The sequence below is a fragment of the Colias philodice genome, chromosome 21, assembly GCF_061535455.1.
Source record: "Colias philodice isolate Cphi_HAF_F1 chromosome 21, ilColPhil1 Martin Lab GWU primary, whole genome shotgun sequence".
In the NCBI taxonomy this organism is placed as follows: Eukaryota; Metazoa; Arthropoda; class Insecta; order Lepidoptera; family Pieridae; genus Colias; species Colias philodice.
Genome location: NC_143106.1, coordinates 2,641,934 through 2,655,223, shown reverse-complemented (window position 1 = coordinate 2,655,223; position 13,290 = coordinate 2,641,934). Strand labels below are relative to the sequence as shown.

Genomic DNA, 13,290 nt, shown 5'->3' with positions numbered 1-13,290 from the left:
ATAAGAACCATCCTCGTACATCAAAGAATATTATAAAAAAAGACTATCGAAATCGATCCAGCCGTTCACGCGTGATACCGTGACCAAGGATAAACGGGTTTCATATTTATATATTAATAGATGTATAATTGTATAGACTAGTATATTATCTATGGTATAGATAAATGCAAATTTATATACACAAAATATAACTAAGCTTTTCTGTTAGAAATAAGAATAAGTATAAATCGTAATTGAATAATTTCTGAATGCAAAGAAGCAAACCATTCATAAGCATAGTAACTTACACAATATGATAATGTTAATCTCACAGGTTAATCTAGAAACAGTATTTATAAAACTTTCTTTAATTATAAGCCTTTCAGTAGAATAATATGCGAAATATATAAATGATGATTAAACAAATATACGAAAGGATAATAACCTTCTTGATAATAACACAATAATGAGTTTGACGTAAGTTATATACCTAGTCATCAAATGTTTTTTCACCTTATCACACCCCGGACACTCCATACAAAATTATCGTTTTGACAGTCACACTGTAGAGACTGCAAATGTGTGTGTTAACTGTTAACGCTTTATGGTTGGCACATTTGTGACTAGCGTAAAAAAAAATGCGCGTTTTTCTGATGAAATACATCCGTAAACAGCACAATATCTAACCATTTTCTACGAAAAACGATAATCACAAATCCAAAATAATAAAATTACTTTAAATCAATTTGATTAATGATGTCAATCTTCGTTGCGTATCGTCCCTGTAGAAAAATATGGACCATTTTTAGACTGATCGTGCGGGGGTGAGGTAAGTTTAATTTTGGCGGGAGGCGGAGAGTGTCCGTTCTTTAGCGTTTAGCTACTATTATCACAGACTAATAATAATATACTACGTATACAACTATTATGTATTCTGTGACCTTATTTAATAGTACCTACAAGCTTAGATTATACACCTCTAAGATTACAAGTCACAAGTTTACAAAAGATGTTAAATATATAATCCTGCTTCACATAATTAGCGAGGTTTAAAGTTCATTTCACTGTTTGGGGGTTAAAGAACGGTCTACAACCTTAGTAATTGTCGGAATATTTGTATAATTTGAGCATTTCTTTAATCTATTTCACTTGTACGCATTTTTGTAATATACTTATTTAAAATTACATTTCAAAATAAGTTTTACAAAAAAAGAATAGAAAACTTTTTGTGATGAGGAAAATCCGCAGTTTAAAAATAATCGATTTGTGCATATATCAAACACAGCGCAAATTTAGTCAGATGCGAATTAAACTTGACCATCATCAACCTTGTTCCAGAATGATCGATAGACAACCTGACATTAGAGGCCCTTCAGACACGCACAAATAGCACGGCCTCTGGTAGCACACAAGACGCCAACAAAAACAAACAGTATGAAACAGCCCTTCGCTTACAATACCTAATAATAGAATCAAAGATATTCCTTGATTATTCCTTCACATTCAAACTTCCAAATGCAATTAGGTCGTCATACAAGTAGTTTTAGGTTGGCATCATACTGCATTCGCTTTGCTATATTGGTAACGATCTTATTCGTAGTTCAATACAAATAATATTGAGATGAAAAAATAAATGTCTCAGCCGATAATGTAAAAAATTACAGCCAGCATCGTATACTTTTTTAATTAAGAATATAATATTATATTATGACTAGCTGTTGCCCGCGACTTCGTCCGCGATTACGTCGTTTTAGGTCATTCGTCGTTTAAAAAAAATACGTGACACTTTATTTTTGAATGTTCTTAATTGTCTCTTATAAAATTTAACTACATTAAAATTGAACACTCTGAAAATCTTAAAATCGGAGAAAATTGAAAATCTGAGGAAAACATGAAGGAATGTGATTTAAATTCTACATTACTTAGTATTTCAAATAATAATCTAAATTAAATGTAGATTAACAGTTTGAGCGCACCGTTATAGAATATGTACCTAAGTATTAAATTACGTTAGTTTACATAGTAACAAAACAAAAACACGATGACTTTCTTTCGCGCTCGGTACCACAAACTAAGCATGTTAATGGTACGTGGCCCGCGTCACTTGACCCCCCGCGAGTTCCCCTCCTTTGCTATGCGAAAATACATTCGTCGCCCTGCTGTAGGAAAAATTGTAATACTGTGGCCTGGGCGTTATACACGCCCAGGGAGTTCCTGAGTGCCGATAGACATTTATAACAATCTTATATTAATATCACCATCTGGAGGAAAAGCTTCTAATGTCGATTTAAAACTGCATACATACGAATTAACCTGATGAAACATGTTCTAAAATTGTGAAATGAGTTCAGTTTTAAATTCGAGAAATATTGATAATTCTTGTATGCGACTATTCGTTGTAGTCGAATACAAAATATATTTAAAGAAACTTAGGTTGGCCTTCAGGCAAAAGGGATCCTATCAAATGGTAAACTTGACCTTGTATCTTAAAAGTAAGCATGAAAGGACCTTCTGATAATTGTTGAGCACCAAAGGATCATTTGAAACGCACTACTATAAGAGCGAATATTGTCTAAGAACTGTTTAGATTGCACGTCATGTTCCTCTAAAAGTAGTGATTTCAAAGGTTCCGGTGTATCTTCAAACGAAAGCCGACTCCTTACTCCACTTTAAAGCATTACAAAAATAACATACTACGTTAATATCGCCTATACAGAAGATGATCTGTAATCAATTGTGAGGTTATAAGAAAACCCACTTTTATATTTGTCGGACCCCACCACCGAATTCGTAGATTGATCTTCTATGTTTACCTCTAAGTCATTAAGACTATGCGAAATCTGTCTGCAGTAAGAGGGGCCTCTCGCTATTCGTCCGTTTCCAGAGACCGAATAATAATAGTTTCAATTCTTAATCTTTCATTAAACAAACTTAATAATCGTTTTTGTCTCAATTAATTGTAATATTCGCGTCCCTACTCTAGTCATTGCTTATGCTCATGTTCATCTTCAAGAGATCGAATAATATTATGGTGCACCCTATCATTTGTCAAACGGTCTTCATATTGAGTAAAAGTTTCAGATTCTCGAGATAAAATGTGACGGCCGTGATCAGCTGTGAGACGTTATACCCTCTCAGTGAAGGTTTCGGTCTCACGGGATAGTACATGCCGTTCGCGGTCAGCTGTGAGCCGCAATTCTCGTTGTGAAGCGGTTTCAGGTTCTCGGCATAACACGTGTTGTTTTCGGCCTAGAGTATACCTCTAACGATTCTTGAGAACTCTTATTTCTCATTTTCTTAGCTTTGCTCGAATTTCGAGATAAAGATTTTTTAGGTGGCACTGATGCATGAAAATAAAAATTGAGTTAAAACGGACTGAGAGTGTTATAGACAAATATAATCAGAAAGCTTCGAACTCCTAAGCTATCGGAAGTTACACGTGTTATTGTGAGTCAACCATAAAAGATAGACATTTATGATGTCGGGAGATATTTTTTATATAATAAGGAGAACATTTCTTTCTGAATACATGATTTCTGTGTAGCTTTAACCATTAAGGTTGCACACGCGACGAAAGCTTAAAAATGGAGTTACTGCTCTGCTCAGGAATATGAAAAATAATTGTACCAAGTTTCGTTTAAATCCGTCGAGTAGTTTTTGTTTCTATACCGGTTATACGGACAAAAATTTTACTGTTTGCTTCTTTGGCATCAGTGTCGATCCCTAATCACCCCGTGATAGTTATTTAGGAAATATATTTCATGTACAGATTTAATATACCTAAGTATACATAATATATTTAGATTCCAATTTCCATGTAACGTTAAATTCGACTATACAATAACTAACAGACAACGCAGGTTACTCTCGTTTCCGTAAGTTGAGGCGGCTACATATTCGGTCCTCATAACATCACTTTTAGTGAACGAAACGACAGCGCGGTTTAATTCGATGCCAACACCATCAGAAAAAAGGAAATATTTTTAATTGTGAAAAAATATTATGATTTACACTATTTTAATATAAAATATATGGCTGTGAGTGTGTAAAAATAAATCCAGCTAGTTTCACATCACACTTATGTTTATAATTAGCTATACGACATGAAAATATACATATTAATTACCAAGCAATAATCATACAGGTAAATACTGAACAAAAGTACTAACAGTCAAAGTTTATTTTTACTAACATTTAACAACACCCATGTAAATGATGAAGAAATGATAATTATCAACGAACTAACCTTTTCTATAATACTTAACACAGCACATTTTTTAAATTATCTTGCTCAACTCTGCTCAAAAATTTGAGGGTTTTGTTGGAACTGTAATGTGTCAAAACTATGATATATCTAAACTACGATACAACTTGCATGCGGAAATGCTCATTACAATCAGTGAATTTAAAGAATAACTAACAACAACTATTCAATTTTATTGAGCTGATGAATATCTTTTGCCTGGAAGAGATCACCGCCGCCTAATAAATATACTGTGTTTTCTTATAAAATCGTAACATAATTTCTTTTATCTACTAAATTTTAATAAATAAGTTCTTTTTGTTATTTTTATCTAAAAATGATCTTGAGCTTATATTAGGCAAAAGTATACATTAACTTTTTATAATTTCAGGACCGCACCTTAAATGGGGTGCTCGGAAAATATGCCTACGGATTATTAATAGAGAAATGATACCTACGTAACAAAGTTATGTTGGTTCCATTTTATATATAAAATATAATGAAAATGGGCAAATATAAAACATATTATGTAAAATGATTAAAAATAAATAAATGAAGCAACTACGATTCAAAGAAAACATCTTTTTCAGTGTGAAAATGCTCTAAGCAATCCTGGATGATGAGTAGGTATAATATCATGTACTCTCATCCCAGTACGGTCGGTACCTCGATAGCCATAACGATAAATATTATAATCAGATAACAGCAAAGTCAGAATAAAAATCATAACTTGTACAGTTGTGAGTGCAAAATTTATGTTTCATTTGGCAATAACATTTTTTTCGGTACTATAACGTAGTAGTTTGATATGTGGTTGGCTGCCCCTCCTCTCCTTCCTGAAAAATATCCTCCAAAATTACCCGAGATACTTCCAATGATTGAACCATACGTTGGACATTAACTTCAGTCAAAAATTGACGAAGCGGATGATTACTAATTTCCACTTAATCCTTGCTGCCACTATCTTCATCATCAAATCATCAATTTTCAAGTGTTGTTGTAAAATTGTCAGCAGAAATAGTCTTCCAAAGGCGATATAATTTTATGAACATTGAATCTGTAAATAAAAAATCAAACGTTAATAATTGTAAATCAATAAAAAAAGCTACTTACATATAAAATTTTATCAACAAACTACTGTTCCCAACGCACCTCAAAATCTTGTAAAAGTCAAAAAGAATTCATCATTTTATTATTTCATTCTAAAAGTGTAATATAAAACCATTATAAAACCAATAAAAAACATGAATTGCTATCATTATAAAAATAAATACCTATAAAAGTAACAACTTACCTTTTGTGGGAACGCATGGTGAAAATTCACAAAACACGAAGATTGAATTTGATATTTTTGGTTTTATGACATTTATTTTAATTTTATTTATTTATTTATTCAAATGCTTTATAAATATAAATTTATAAATAATAAATTTATAAAGAATAGAAACATTCGATCACGAAATTATGTGGGTTCGAGTCCCGCCTCGTGATCGAATTTTTTCTATTCTTTATAAATTTATAAAACACGAAGATTAAAAATGTAACCAATGAACACAATCAATATTAGATTAATTGTAATGGTGTCTAGTTTGACTTAAAATAATAAACATCTACCCTCACTTTTAAAAATGTAGTATATTCACACGAAATATAAGCGCACATATCTTCCCTTCCTTATAGGGAAGGGAAGATATGGGTTAAAGAGTTAAATAAATAACATGATTATATTTAAATTATTAATTTTCAACAGTTGTTCAGTAGTGATAACATGTAAATTGATTTGATTTTTACGAAATCTCATAGATGGCGCTGTTTCAAATTTGTCTTTATACTACTAAATTCATTAAACTGTTTCTCTGCCCAAATTACGTAAATGACATAGTTTTTATTTTGTAAAGCTAGATAATAGCATGGCTTACTCGAAACCAACATTTAAACATGAGTCTTTAGATTGTACGCTGTCGTAGTACACGGAATATGTAAGAAAAATAAAGGTTCACAGCTCCTCCCGCGAAGGTGATATCATGATAATATGTTTAAACTATCCTCACCCGACCTCTTAGGAATATTCATGCAAAATTTGAAGTAAATCTATGCAGTACTTTCTGAGATTAGCCCGGAAATACATACAGACAAACAGACAAACAGACAAACCGACAAACAGACAAAAATTCTAAAAACTATATTTTTGGCTTCTATATCGATTATAGATCATGGATCAAGTATTCTTTTAAAAAAATATTCAATGTACAGTTTTGACTTTCCTACGATTTTATTATATGTATAGATATAGACGATTATAGATCATGGATCAAGTATTCTTTTAAAAAAATATTCAATGTACAGTTTTGACTTTCCTACGATTTTATTATATGTATAGATAATTATGAACATATGTATTGTGTTCTAACCATACGTAAAGAGCTGACAAAAATTGTATAGTAAATATGTTCTTTTTGCGGTTGTATTTTTTCCTTGACTGTAATGAACCTTTTACTATTTTAAGTTTAAAATATTGCTGATTTTATATCTGTGATATTGTATTTTACAGTGGTTATATCTACTATAGTAGTACACATCGCTGTTAATGATTTAGTATCTAGGTATGTGAGCTACGCTGTATCGTGGAAACCAACCCTAAACTGTTTCATAACATGCATCCATAGATTACAAAACCATATTTTTGTCCAAAAATAGTGCCAATGCTAACACTCAAATTTCGAACATTCTAGAAATCAATAATTACATTCTAAAGTGGAACGTATAGAAATTGCAATACTCCATTGTTCTAATCTGATATAATTGCGAATTAAAAATTTATTGATTGCGTCGTAACTTTTCCTGTTGTACTACAATGTCGTATTATATAAATTACTATTGTCCTAGGTCATTTCTATTGTCTGTCTATAAAATTACAAAATTAGTTACATTATTTAATACCTATTAACAGATCAATCATGAAAGCAGGATGTATTTTTCGTACATTGTTACACGCACGAAAAGTCATTGTTTGAAATAAATATCAACTATAAATTATATATTATAGGTACTTGAAATCAGCACAATGTTTCAGAAGCTTTAATTTCAAACGTACTACTTAAAGATTTTACAGAATATTATGTAATGGAAGTTATTTTATTAATTTGAGAATTTTTTAATACAATCGCAAATATAAAACCATAATTATTATTCAGGTACTTTCCTCGTACTAAAGGGAAAATACATATATTTAAATCAAAACAAACGCAGATAATTTACCCGCCACGAAAGAATACAGAGTATACAGAGTTGTGAATGTCGAAATCGGGTCAGGAAGTGAGGAGCGCGCCAACTGCGTTCAAATTTACTGTGTTTATAGGGTAACGGCACCAGTGGTCAGCCTCATAACAGCTTTTTGAAGTTTTGACCATTGCCATTTCTACAACAATCGTCGAATAAAAAAACGTTCAACATGTATGGATTTATTGTTTATTGTAGTTTCGAATCAGCGTTTATCAAAAACAATAATTCTCTTAGTAAAATATATAATTAATTTTAAACAAAAAATGGCCCAGTGTCCCAGTGAACAGCCTCTAAAAACCAATAAACAGCCTTGTTGAACCCAGTGTTCAGCCTTTAGTAAGTATAACTAATTATGAGATCAAAATAAACAATGTTATATCAAAATCAACTATATTAATCACATTTTTATAGCAACGATTCACTTAGCACAAAAAAATGTATATCGCACACAATACAAATATTATTTTAAACATACTATTACAATCTCTTTGTGTCTTCTTATTTTCTAGGTACTTCTTATTATTTATCATAAAAACAGCAATAATTCTTTTTAAAGAAATCAGCGATATTAGTTTATAATATTATTGATGTATCTATAATCCACAATATATATAATTATAATCAACCACAGGAGGATCTCTTTCGGAGGATTTCTCTGGAGGATACTGTTGTCTTGGCGGCATTTTTAGCTAGAAAAAAAGGGAACAATAATAACTTTTGGATATGAAAACACATAATACAATTATTTCAGGTAAAACTTAACTAACATGAAGTATTACTTATAGATTTAAACATAAACATTCGAATTTATACTTCAAATATTATTTCAATAACATCGTGGCTGAATACTGGATCATTGAGACCACAGATTGAGACCCAGTGGTCAGCCGCTTGAAAAAAATATTTTGAAATGCGGCTGACCACTGGGTTTTCTAACAATTAGGAATAAACCCAGTAATCAGCCCCAGGGGCTGTCCATTGGATCTTTCATAAAAAATCAGTATCCAATGGTCAGCCCCTCAAATTTTTAAGTAAAAAAACAATATTTTTTATCAAATTTCACAAAATTAAATGCTCTAAGTAATCTATAAAGTTATTATCTATAAAACACAATCACATTTCATACTAAAATATGTTATTTCTCACCTTTCAAAAGAGCACCACATGAAACAAAAAATATTGCAGACATGACACTTCTGCTCTTGTCGGCGGACAGCACCTGTACGAACGTGTTTACTTCTCTCCCCTGACCCCCTGCTGCTCCTATCGCGTGATGCATGAACCAATAACGAAACAGAGCTTCTATTAAGGTGCGCGTGATTTGGTTATTTTGATTACAGCGATATTTATGGCCAATAAACAACGCAATAGGCTGATCACTGGTGCCTGGCTGACCACTGGTGCCGTTACCCTATGCTACGGTCACCTTTACGATTTGTATTACATTTCCACTTTGTTAAATCATTTCTGGATTATGTCTCCTTGGACACACGTAATAAAGGTTCAGTTGAATTTACCTGGATTCAGTCTCAGTACCTAATTATCTAAATTCTAAACTTGAATATTTATTGCACACTAGCGGTCCGCCCCGGCTTCTCCCGTGGTACATATTTACGTTTTCTCTCCATAGGAACAATCCTCGTACTTCAAGGAATATTATTAAAAAAAATAAAATGTTGTGTGGTTTTATGAAACCACGGTAAAAGTGAAACTGTTCGAACGGTTCCGAACACTGCTTTGTGTAGCGCATGTCGCGTGTCGGTCGGCTGCCGAGTAGGTACTCGGCAGCCGCGATACACGCGACATGCGCTACACAGACCAAAAAGTTTGAGACGATGTAATAAAAGTTTCACTTTAAAAAGAATTATCGAAATCGGTCCACCCGTTCAGGCGTGATGCCGTGACCAAGGAAAACGGGTTTCATTTTTATATTTATTAAACTAAAAATGGTGGAATGGTAAGATGCACATGTCCATGAGTCTTCGCTTTAGTGAAAGAGGCATCTTTCCTTTCATCAGCTCTTTCATCGACCAAAAGCTTCTCCAAGCGTTCTCAATACGTTTACCAATTTCTTTATCCTGTCTTGCTTGGAAAGAAACTATTTGGCCAAGATAGGTATACTCATCGACATATGCAACTGACCCACCCTCGACAATGATGGTGGTTTTGGTGCTATTAGTCATTATCTTTGTTTTGGTCATGTTCATCGTAAGTCCAACCCTAAGGCTTGCATCGCTCAGATCTTCGAGCATCGTTTGCAACTCTGAGGATGTAGAGGAAAAGAGGACAATATCATCAGCAAAGCGAAGATTTGTTAACCGATGCTCACCAATTTTAAAGCCTCTTTCCTGCCAGCGAGGTGCTAAGCTTCTAAATACTTCTTCCAAGGTAGCGTTGAAGAGTTTTGGAGATAACGGGTCGCCTTGTTTTACTCCTTTTGATATTTGAAAGGATGGGCCGTTGCTATTAATTTTTATTGAAGCTGTACTGGTGCGATAGATATTTTGTATGAGTTGGATGTATGTCGGGTCTATATTTTGTTGTTTTAGAGCTGTGAATATGGCATTATGTTTAAGGCTATCAAAAGCTTTTGAATAATCAACGAAGGCTAAGTAAAGTGGGAGGTTGAATTCATGGCTTTTTTCTATAATTTGATTAAGGGAATGAAGATGGTCAGTTGTAGAGAGACCGCCACGAAATCCTGCTTGTTCAGGAGGCTGTTGCTTATCGAGATCTCGTGTTATGCGATGTTCAATTATTTTTATAAAGGCTTTGTATAGATGCGATATAAGACTTATAGGACGATAGTTCTGGATGTCTGTTCTATTTCCCTTCTTATGGAGTAGGATTATATTAGAATGGCAAAAGTTTTTAGGAAATATACCCGTTTGTAATATGTTATTAAATAGTTTAGTTATGTAGGGAATAAGTATCGGTTCGCCAATTTTGATGCATTCGGTTGTAATATCATCTTCGCCTGGACTTTTATTGTACTTCATACTCTTTATGGCCATATGAACTTCTTCGATGGTGATTGGATTTACTACTTCTGAACGTAGATAGTTTGTATCGTTTGAACAACAACATGATTCATCAGAGTACAATTTTTTGTAAAATTCCGTACTAACTTGCATAATTTTATCCCGGGCGGTTTGCTTTATTCCATTTGCATCCATTAATGCTAAAATTAATGGCTTACTTGGTTGTGTATTTAGCATAGTTTGTTTAAGGGATGTGTTATTCACGAGTGCCTTTTGAACGAAATTCGTGTTATATGCCCGTATATCTTTTCTTATATGTCTCTTTACTTTTTTATCTATTTCTTTATATTCTGTAGTATATGGTGTTATAGTTTGTCTCTTGTCTATTAAATCTAAAGTTGTTTTTGTCAATTTGTTATTTTTGTTTTTTGTGGTTTTTATCTTTTTACTGGCCACATTGATACTATTTATGATGTTTTTGTAGGTGATTTCTGTATCTTCTGTGTCGTTTGTTTCTAGTAAGCTAAAATAATTACATAATTCTAAGTTAAACTGTTCTGTATTTGCTATTAAACTATTTTTGTCAATCTTTTTTGTCGTAAGTTTCATCCTATTATATCTAAGAATTTTCATATTGAAGCTAATTGTTGTGCGTACTGCCCGATGATCAGAACTAAATTTTAAGTTATTAAGAATTTCTGTGTTTTTTATGATGTATTTATTTGAAGAAAGACAAAAATTAATTTCATTTTTCGTGAATCCATTAGGAGAAAGCCATGTCCATCGGCGATTCAGTTTTTTATAAAAGAAGCTATTCATAATACTTAATTGTTGTCCGAAAGCAAATTGTAATAGACGTTCTCCGCGTTCGTTTCGAATGCCCAACCCATGTGGTCCTAAGATGTTACGATCATCCGTGGAATTTCGAATTCCTAATTTTGTATTAAAATCGCCTAACACTACTGTCCAGGTCCCTCTGTGATCATCGCAAGCCTTATTAAGTAGATCGTAAAAATCTTCAACCTCGTCATTAGAATGCGTAGATGTAGGTGCATATATTTGTATAATTGTAAGTATTTTTTTGTCATCTATACGAAATTTTAGAAGTGCAATCCTATTAGAGTATCCAATAAATTCTATTATGTTATTTTTCCACTTTTTTGAAACTAAAAATCCAACTCCATATTGACTATTTTGTTCTCCGTTGTGATAAAAAATATTCTTATTTCTTTCAATTGTATGTTCACCTTCTCGTCGCACTTCCGCTAAACCTAAAATATCGCAATTGATGGTTTCTATTGCATTTTCTAATTCAACTAGCCTTTCTTCTGTTCTTAAAGTTCTAACGTTATAAGTCAAAATATTAAGTTTCTGCATATCCTTTTTGCAAGCCTTAGTCGTCGGACAGTTAAGATTACCCACCTGGAGATTCTTACCACCCCTTGGACCGGGGCGTGCCTGCCTACTGTCATCAGCAGTACGCCCACGAGTACCGCCAGGGACTTGGGGCGTTTTTTTAGGTTTACTTGTCATATTTTTTGAATTAAGTATATGTTTATATATATGAGGGAAGAGGTTCGGACAGATAATAACCCATCACGCTGGTCCAGTGCGTGTTGATGGGTGCGCAATAAGCCTGCTGGCTCGGCCTGTGAACGTCACCGTTGGTACCCTAAAGGCACTCCTCCGCTGCCGCTCTAAGTAAACATCTCGCGCTGATGTCACTTTACCCACTAGACCTTAGCGAGATACTACCTCGCAGCTCTAGTGAGCCTTTACACTTGAGAAATCAAGTGTACGACAGTTTAATGTCTTAAATTTACTAAGAAAAATATTTTTCGTTTTTCCTTTTTCTTGACCTTTAGTATAATTTTGTAAAGCATTGAAAGATATATATTGTACTAGCTTTCCGCCCGCGGCTTCGCCCGCGTTTTCAAAGAAAAACCCGCATAGTTCCCGTTCCCGCGGGATTTCCGGGATAAAACTTATCCTATGTGTTAATCCAAGTTACCCTCTATATGTGTGCTTAATTTCATTGTAATCGGTTCAGTAGTTTTTACGTGAAAGAGTAACAAACATCCATACATCCATACATCCATACTTACAAACTTTCGCCTTTATAATAGTAGTAGGATTTGTTAAAGCTATAATACCATGTTAATAATACTGGTCAAATTTCAATGTATTGACCCTGAAACATTACTTTTTTTTATATACTTGATTTTTTTTTTGTTATTTTGTATCTTCAGAAACACTGTATGTATACTTTATTTCATTTCAATAAATTGTTTTCTATTTCTATGAATCATATTATATTTCAATGATAAATAAAATCCTCAAAAAGCATTAAATATTCTATGAAAACAATTAACTGAGATTATGATTAATATAACCTTGCCTGTAACAATGAGTTTCCTTAACCTTTTTTCATCAAACTCATTTATTCAAGACTAATATTCAACTAATAATACAAAAAAAAATGACTGTCCACTCTTCGTAGCAGCGGGGTGCTACGACGCTACAGATAAATAATAAACAATCCAATACATAATATTATATTCCGTGAGTACTAATTAACTATAAATTTCATCAAAATCCAAATAATACTAATGCTAAGATACATTTTAATTAGTTTTTCAGAAAACCAAAATATGACGTGAAAAATTCGACACTTTAAATTTTCATTTTGAAACTCATACCTATGGAAAATAAACTTTTTAAATATTTCCGTAATAACTCCATCAAAGTAACAAGAGCCGAGATTTTTTTTTCAAATTCAAATTGCCTTTATTTGCTGAATGTACT

At 32.8% G+C, this 13,290-nt stretch overlaps 1 long non-coding RNA gene across 1 annotated transcript; it reads right to left on the bottom strand.

The window, feature by feature from the left end:
• Nucleotides 1-7,676: 7,676 nt before the first annotated feature.
• On the bottom strand, nt 7,677-8,913 carry LOC149478726 (uncharacterized). Its single transcript, XR_016317324.1, has 2 exons — nt 8,651-8,913; nt 7,677-8,193 (listed from the first exon to the last, which is right to left on the bottom strand). It is a non-coding gene; the product is annotated as an uncharacterized LOC149478726 (long non-coding RNA).
• Nucleotides 8,914-13,290: the final 4,377 nt, after the last annotated feature.